The sequence below is a fragment of the Bufo gargarizans genome, chromosome 1 (genome assembly GCF_014858855.1).
Source record: "Bufo gargarizans isolate SCDJY-AF-19 chromosome 1, ASM1485885v1, whole genome shotgun sequence".
In the NCBI taxonomy this organism is placed as follows: Eukaryota; Metazoa; Chordata; class Amphibia; order Anura; family Bufonidae; genus Bufo; species Bufo gargarizans.
In genome coordinates, this window is record NC_058080.1 from 505468546 (window position 1) to 505476809 (window position 8264).

Consider the following 8264-nt stretch of genomic DNA (forward strand, 5'->3'; position numbering starts at 1 on the left):
TCCGAAAGGTGCTCTTTGGAATGTGGGCCCCTTTGCCCACCTAAGAAATATATGAGATCTGCACACCCTAGATTGTGGGTGCTCATAGAGGACAGACGTCAGTAGATTCACTTGAGAAATCCACGGCACACCAAATGCATTTTATCAATTAGTAATTTTTAATTCATAGTAATTTTCACATCAATTTAATGTTCCATCCAGAGCAATTATGTGAGCAGTATTTTTTTAAGAAGTTAAGCCGTACAACCCCAACGTTTCGGTCGGTGTCGACCTTTATCAAGGGATCTGTAAGGAATACATAGTAGAATAATGAATATTATGGACGGAACAATGATGCAATATTAGAGATTATGAACAAACTAGACAATACATATCAATGAGATGTCTTATCTCATGGTTCAAAATATCTGAGTCCACTAACAGCTTCTGCTCAGGGGTCCAGGGTGGAAGAGAAAAAGGGGAAATAAAAATCGCAAAGCAGAGGCAAAAAACAGAAAAAAACCTGGAATAAAGGAAAATATATATATACACAACTTCTACATTATTAGAATATACAACACTCTTTGTACCCAGATGCATGGATAAGTACTCTGAATTATTGCATAGAAATAATTAATATTTGTAATGACTATATACGGTATATATGCAGAGTAGGGGACAATATAGGGAGGGTGGGAGCACTATTGGGTAGGAAGGGTGATAGACACAAAGAATAAAATAGGCTAGATGGTCGAGGGTTACCGTAACCTGGCACCCAGAGAAGTAGACATATGAACAGTATACATGGGGTATCAAGTATCATTGATAATGTACCTAGAGTAAAGCTAAATAATCCGCTGAAGTCATGGAGGCTATCATGGGTATTATCGAGGCGCTAGTGTAACAAGAATCTAGCAAGGGAGCCTTACCTGTGGCTTGAATATGCAGTGTCTGCTCTGGAGGTGTGTGTCCGTGCGCTAGTGCGGCCCTTATATACTAGTGTAGAGTGTAGTGTCTCACCTGTGGTGGCGCCTCCGTCTGATGTCAACAGACGGCGCGCGCATGCGCATTGTCATTAAATGAGATCGCGACGGAATATCTGACGTCATGTGTCAGTGTCAAAAGACCGGCGCATGCGCATAGTGTAATTTGAGGACTAAGAAGGGCAGAGACTATGCCCTTCTTCTCTGTGGGCACTGTTTGGAAAGGGTATGTTATCTGGACCTGATACCAGGACTGTGTTGAATGTGTTATATTAGATATATTATGCTAATGGTACTGGGTGTATGAATAACGATAGGGAAGAATTATAATAAGGAGGAATTGTAATTAGGAGCCACAGGGAATATATGTAATGAGGAACGAAAGAAATATTAGGAATATTAAATATGAGGTTATATTGTAAAAGGTGAACCAGAAGAAAGAAAGAAGAGAAGAAAAGAAGAGAAAAAAGGAAAAGAAAAGCAGTGAGAAATAAAGATTGATGGGATAGAGGGGGGGGGAAGGGGGAAGGGGGGCTATAAGAGGGGGGGGGGGTTTATGGTTCTCACCCATAGCTAGATCATTATGGACCAAGATAAAGACTAACGGATCTGTGAATAGAGAGGGGTAATATGTCAGACACATTTTAAAAATATTGTAACATTAAATAATGCTATAGAAAGAAAAATACAAGAATGCAATAAGTCTCTTAGTACATTACACTTTTCAAAGATTATAATAAAAGTCACATTCCCTGTTTAGTCCTTTAGTTGATAACGTGTCCAGACAATGTATCCAATAGGACTCCCGTTGTTTGAGTAGAAGTGTCCGATTACCTCCCCTCCGGGGGATCGGGACATGTTCCAAGACTTGGAACCGCAAAGAAGAGATCTGATGATTGTGTCGCTTAAAGTGGGCCGGAATAGGTAACAAGAGTTGATCAGTTCTAATAGTGGATTTATGCTTAGAGATCCTATCCCTAATGTGTTGAGTGGTCTCACCAATGTAAATCAGTCCACAGGGGCATTTTATGAGATAGACCACGTACGTAGAATCACATGTAAAGTATCCTTTAATGGGGTATTTCTTCCCTGACTGGGGATGTGTGATGCTGTCACCTTTAATGACACTGGAACATTGTGCGCAATGAAGGCAAGGGAATGTTCCTAACTTGGGGGTACCCAAAAATCTTTGGCGTGGTATTTTGGATAGCGGGCCTATATCTGCACGAACCAATTGATCTCTGATGTTTTTTGATCGTTTGTAACAAGTCAGTGGTGGGTTCTGAAATTCCTCTATTTCGGGAAATGCTCTTGAAAGGATATACCATTGTTTTCTAATGGTATGCTGTAATTTAGGAACAAGGGGGTGGTAAGTGAGAATACATGGTATTCTTTTCTGTTTTTGTGTCCCCATCTGCCTTACCTGTGTCTGTATGTTTTCATGCTCAGTTATTTGTGTTGGATATCCCCATTGTCTAAATTTTGCAGCCATCTCGTCCATTCTCCTAGTTTTCAGGGAGGGGTCTGAAACAATACGATCTACCCGTGTGAATTGGGAATGCGGTAATGATTGTTTTGTGGCCCTTGGATGGTTACTGGAGAAGTGTAGAAGGCTATTTCGGTCGGTGGGTTTACTGTACAGATCAAACTCAAAATGTCCATCTTGGTTTTTGAGTACTAGTGTGTCCAAAAAACTAATACTATTCATGTCGGTTTGTATGGTAAAGCCTAATTCCGGATAGATATTATTTAAGTGCTGATGAAAAAGGAGTATACTAGATAATGGTCCCCCCAAGAGGCAAAAAATGTCGTCAATGAATCGTAGCCAGATAATGGCATGTTGTTGAAATAATGCATGTGGGTATACAAATTCTTCCTCAAAGTTGATCATGTAGGCATTGGCATATGGAGGGGCAACATTGGCCCCCATAGCGTTCCCCTGTTTCTGGGCATAGTATTCATCACCAAAGAGAAAATAGTTCTCATGTAAAACCAAGGAAAGTAAGGATAAGCAAAATTCTTGTTGTTGGGTGTTTAGTGAGGAATGTACAGAAAGTAATTTTGCTGTGGCCCTTATACCCTTTGTATGCTCAATGGAAGTATACAAGCTATTTACGTCCATAGTAAACAATGTGGAGTCGGGCCGGGGGGTGCTCTGTTTGAGTTTATCAATGAAATCTTTGGAATCCAATATAAATGACCGTGAAGTTTTGATAAGGGGTGTAAGTATGCGATTCAGATATATTGAGAGCGGAGATAATATGGAATCTGTCGAGGCCACTATGGGTCTACCTGGTGGGTTATGAAGATTTTTGTGAATTTTGGGAAGAGTGTAGAACACAGGTATGATAGGGTGTTGTCTGGTTAGAAAGGACACTGTTGTCATCAATCACGTTCATTTTACGATAGTATTGAAGAATATTCTTGATTTTGTTGGCTATGTTGGCCGTAGGATCCGTTTTTAATGGTTCATAAGTGACACGGTCCCCTAGTTGTTTAATGATATCGTTAATGTACATGGATTTGTCCATGACAACCATCGCTCCCCCTTTATCTGCTGGTTTGATCACTAAGTCTTTCTGGGACTTTAACTCAGTGATTGCCCTTTGTTCCTCCACTGTCAGATTATGTGAGTGTTTAAATTCACCCTTAGTTTGTGATTTCAATATTTGTTGTACTGATTGTTGTGTGAAGGAGATATATGTTTCAGTTGGATGGTTAGTCTTGGGAGGCATGAAATGGCTTTTGTTACGAAGGCCTAATGTTTGTAGTGAAAGAGCATCAGTTACACACTTGGTGGGAGTTATGTTCGGGCTGTCTTGTTGCCCAAAATGTGTTTTTAATCGAATATTCCTATAGAAACTTTGTAATTCTTGTTCTAATAGAAATGTGTTTAGGGGAGTCATGGGGCAGAAGGATAAGCCTTTCTGTAATGCTGAAGTTTGTGCAGGTGACAGGTTAATGGAGGAAATGTTTATTACCAGGTTGTCCACTGTACCTGTGAGCGGGTCTGGATGCGGTTGTCCGGATCTCTTCCTCTGGCTCCTCCGCGGTCGTTTCTTCCATATCTGGGGCGTGTCTGGCCTCTCCCTAAAAAAGGCTGTGCCCGATGCTGTGATCTCTCGCCGTCAGATCCTGATGAGCTTGCTCCTGAGGAAAATTGGGGATAGCGATTGTTCCACGGCACTTGAAAATTCGGATCCCTCCACCTGTAGACCCGGTTGAGTCTATAATCTTCTGCGTCCCTTATAAACTTGGACCTTTTAGTAGATTCCGTATGTGACTGATATTCTGAGATCTGTCTAGTGGTCTTTTCTTTGAGCGTGTCCCACTCTTCTGATGGTAATATGGTGCTCAATTGTTTTTCTGTCGTTTCCACCTGTTTGGTGAGATCATTAATAGATGTATAGGCTTTCTCAATGGTCAAAAGCATTAAATCCAGTGAGCATTTGTTGAGTATGCTCTCAAAACTATCACAAAAGTCTTTATCCTCTTTAAATAAGGTAGGTCGAAGATGGGAACGTAGTCCTCGTGGTATACGGCTGGATTTGTGGTACTCTGTCAGCGTGCTGCAGTGTAGCTGTAGTGAAGTCAAGCGTCGGAGATCACGTGTATAATCCCTTATCTTCCATTCCTGGGATGGAATGTGCAGGAACTCGTTTCCTAGCTGGACCTGAGCTATGATGTTGCTCGCGGTCTCAGTATCATAAGAGAATGTAGTAGTAGACATCTAATCGGGGTGCTAGATCAACAGGGTACTCGTATCCAAGAAATATATGAGATCTGCACACCCTAGATTGTGGGTGCTCGTAGAGGACAGACGTCAGTAGATTCACTTGAGAAATCCACGGCACACCAAATGCGTTTTATCAATTAGTAATTTTTAATTCATAGTAATTTTCACATCAATTTAATGTTCCATCCAGAGCAATTATGTGAGCAGTATTTTTTAAGACGTTAAGCAGTACAACCCCAACGTTTCGGTCGGTGTCGACCTTTATCAAGGGATCTGTAAGGAATACATAGTAGAATAATGTATATTTTGGACGGAACAATGATGCAATATTAGAGATTATGAACAAACTAGACAATACATATCAATGAGATGTCTTATCTCATGGTTCAAAATATCTGAGTCCACTAACAGCTTCTGCTCAGGGGTCCAGGGTGGAAGAGAAAAAGGGGAAATAAAAATCGCAAAGCAGAGGCAAAAAACAGAAAAAAACTGAAAAAAACCTGGAATAAAGGAAAATATATATATACACAACTTCTACATTATTAGAATATACAACACTCTTTGTACCCAGATGCATGGATAAGTACTCTGAATTATTGCATAGAAATAATTAATATTTGTAATGACTATATACGGTATATATGCAGAGTAGGGGACAATATAGGGAGGGTGGGAGCACTATTGGGTAGGAAGGGTGATAGACACAAAGAATAAAATAGGCTAGATGGTCGAGGATTACCGTAACCTGGCACCCAGAGAAGTAGACATATGAACAGTATACATGGGGTATCAAGTATCATTGATAATGTACCTAGAGTAAAGCTAAATAATCCGCTGAAGTCATGGAGGCTATCATGGGTATTATCGAGGCGCTAGTGTAACAAGAATCTAGCAAGGGAGCCTTACCTGTGGCTTGAATATGCAGTGTCTGCTCTGGAGGTGTGTGTCCGTGCGCTAGTGCGGCCCTTATATACTAGTGTAGAATGTAGTGTCTCACCTGTGGTGGCGCCTCCGTCTGATGTCAACAGACGGCGCGCGCATGCGCATTGTCATTAAATGAGATCGCGACGGAATATCTGACGTCATGTGTCAGTGTCAAAAGACCGGCGCATGCGCATAGTGTAATTTGAGGACTAAGAAGGGCAGAGACTATGCCCTTCTCTGTGGGCACTGTTTGGAAAGGGTATGTTATCTGGACCTGATACCAGGACTGTGTTGAATGTGTTATATTAGATATATTATGCTAATGGTACTGGGTGTATGAATAATGATAGGGAAGAATTATAATAAGGAGGAATTGTAATTAGGAGCCACAGGGAATATATGTAATGAGGAACGAAAGAAATATTAGGAATATTAAATATGAGGTTATATTGTAAAAGGTGAACCAGAAGAAAGAAAGAAGAGAAGAAAAGAAGAGAAAAAAGGAAAAGAAAAGCAGTGAGAAATAAAGATTGATGGGATAGAGGGGGGAGGGGGGGGAGGGGGAAGGGGGGCTATAAGAGGGGGGGGGGTTATGGTTCTCACCCATAGCTAGATCATTATGGACCAAGATCAAGACTAACGGATCTGTGAATAGAGAGGGGTAATATGTCAGACACATTTTAAAAATATTGTAACATTAAATAATGCTATAGAAAGAAAAATACAAGAATGCAATAAGTCTCTTAGTACATTACACTTTTCAAAGATTATAATAAAAGTCACATTCCCTGTTTAGTCCTTTAGGTGATAACGTGTCCAGACAATGTATCCAATAGGACTCCCGTTGTTTGAGTAGAAGTGTCCGATTACCTCCCCTCCGGGGGATCGGGACATGTTCCAAGACTTGGAACCGCAAAGAAGAGATCTGATGATTGTGTCGCTTAAAGTGGGCCGGAATAGGTAACAAGAGTTGATCAGTTCTAATAGTGGATTTATGCTTCGAGATCCTAAGGCTGCACCTAGGCTGCAAAAAAGTGTCACACATGTGGTATCGCCGTACTCTGGAGAAGTTGGGGAATGTGTTTTGGGGTGTCATTTTACCTATACCCATGCTGGGTGAGAGAAATATCTCGGCAAAAGACAACTTTTCCCATTTTGTTATACAAAGTTGGCATTTGACCAAGATATTTCTCTCACCCAGCATGGGTATATGTAAAATGACACCCCAAAACACATTCCCCAACTTCTCCTGAGTACGGCGATACCACATGTGTGACACTTTTCTGTAGCCTAGATGCGCAAAGGGGCCCAAATTCCTTTTAGGAGGGCATTTTTGGACATTTGGATACCAGACTTCTTTTAACGCTTTAGGGCCCCTAAAAAGCCAAGTCAGTATAAATACCCCACATGTGACCCCATTTTGGAAAGAAGACACCCCAAGGTATTCAATGAGGGGCATGGCGAGTTCATAGAATTTTTTTTTTTGGCACAAGTTAGCGGAAATTGTTTTTTTTTTAGTTTTTTCTCACAAAGTCTCCCTTTCCGCTAACTTGGGACAAAAATTTAAATCTTTCATGGACTCAATATGCCACTCACGGAATAACTTGGGGTGTCTTCTTTCCAAAATGGGGTCACATGTGGGGTATTTATACTGCCCTGGCATTTTAGGGGCCCTAAAGCGTGAGAAGAAGTCTGGAATATAAATGTCTAAAAAATGTTACGCATTTGGATTCCGTGAGGGGTGTGGTGAGTTCATGTGAGATTTTATTTTTTGACAAAAGTTAGTGGAATATGAGACTTTGTAAGAAAAAACAAAAAACAAAAAATCAATTTCCGCTAACTTGTGCCAAAAAAATGTCTGAATGGAGCCTTACATGGGGGTGATCAATGACAGGGGGGTGATCAGGGAGTCTATATGGGGTGATCACCACCCTGTCATTGATCACCCCCCTGTAAGGCTCCATTCAGACGTCCGTATGTGTTTTGCGGATCTGATCCATGGATGCGTGGATCCGTAAAACACATATGGACGTCTGAATGGAGCCTTACAGGGGGGTGATCAATGACAGGGGGGTGATCAATGATAGGGGGTGATCAATGACAGGGGGGTGATCAGGGAGTGTATATGGGGCGATCACCCCCCTGTCATTGATCACCCCCCTGTAAGGCTCCATTCAGACGTCCGTATGTGTTTTGCGGATCCGATCCATGGATGCGTGGATCCGTAAAACACATACGGACATCTGAATGGAGCCTTACAGGGGGGTGATCAATGACAGGGGGGTGATCAGGGAGTCTATATGAGGTGATCAGGGGTTCATAAGGGGTTAATAAGTGACAGGGGGGGTGTAGTGTAGTGGTGTTTAGTGCTACTTTACAGAGCTACCTGTGTCCTCTGGTGGTCGATCCAAGCATAAGGGACCACCAGAGGACCAGGTAGCAGGTATATTAGACGCTGTTATCAAAACAGCGTCTAATATACCTGTTAGGAGTTAAAAAAATCGCATCTACAGCCTGCCAGCGAACGATCGCCGTTGGCAGGCTGTAGATCCACTCGCTTACCTTCCGATCCTGTGAACGCGCGCGCCTGTGTGCGCGCGTTCACAGGAAATCTCGCCTCTCGCGAGAGAAAGCGCCGGCGC

At 41.9% G+C, this 8264-nt stretch overlaps 1 long non-coding RNA gene across 1 annotated transcript; it reads right to left on the reverse strand.

Annotated features, from left to right (window-relative positions):
• Positions 1 to 204: 204 nt before the first annotated feature.
• LOC122933417 lies at positions 205 to 4488 on the reverse strand. Its single transcript, XR_006388433.1, has 3 exons — positions 3961 to 4488; positions 1530 to 1571; positions 205 to 285 (listed from the first exon to the last, which is right to left on the reverse strand). It is a non-coding gene; the product is annotated as an uncharacterized LOC122933417 (long non-coding RNA).
• Between the last annotated feature and the right edge of the window lie 3776 nt (positions 4489 to 8264).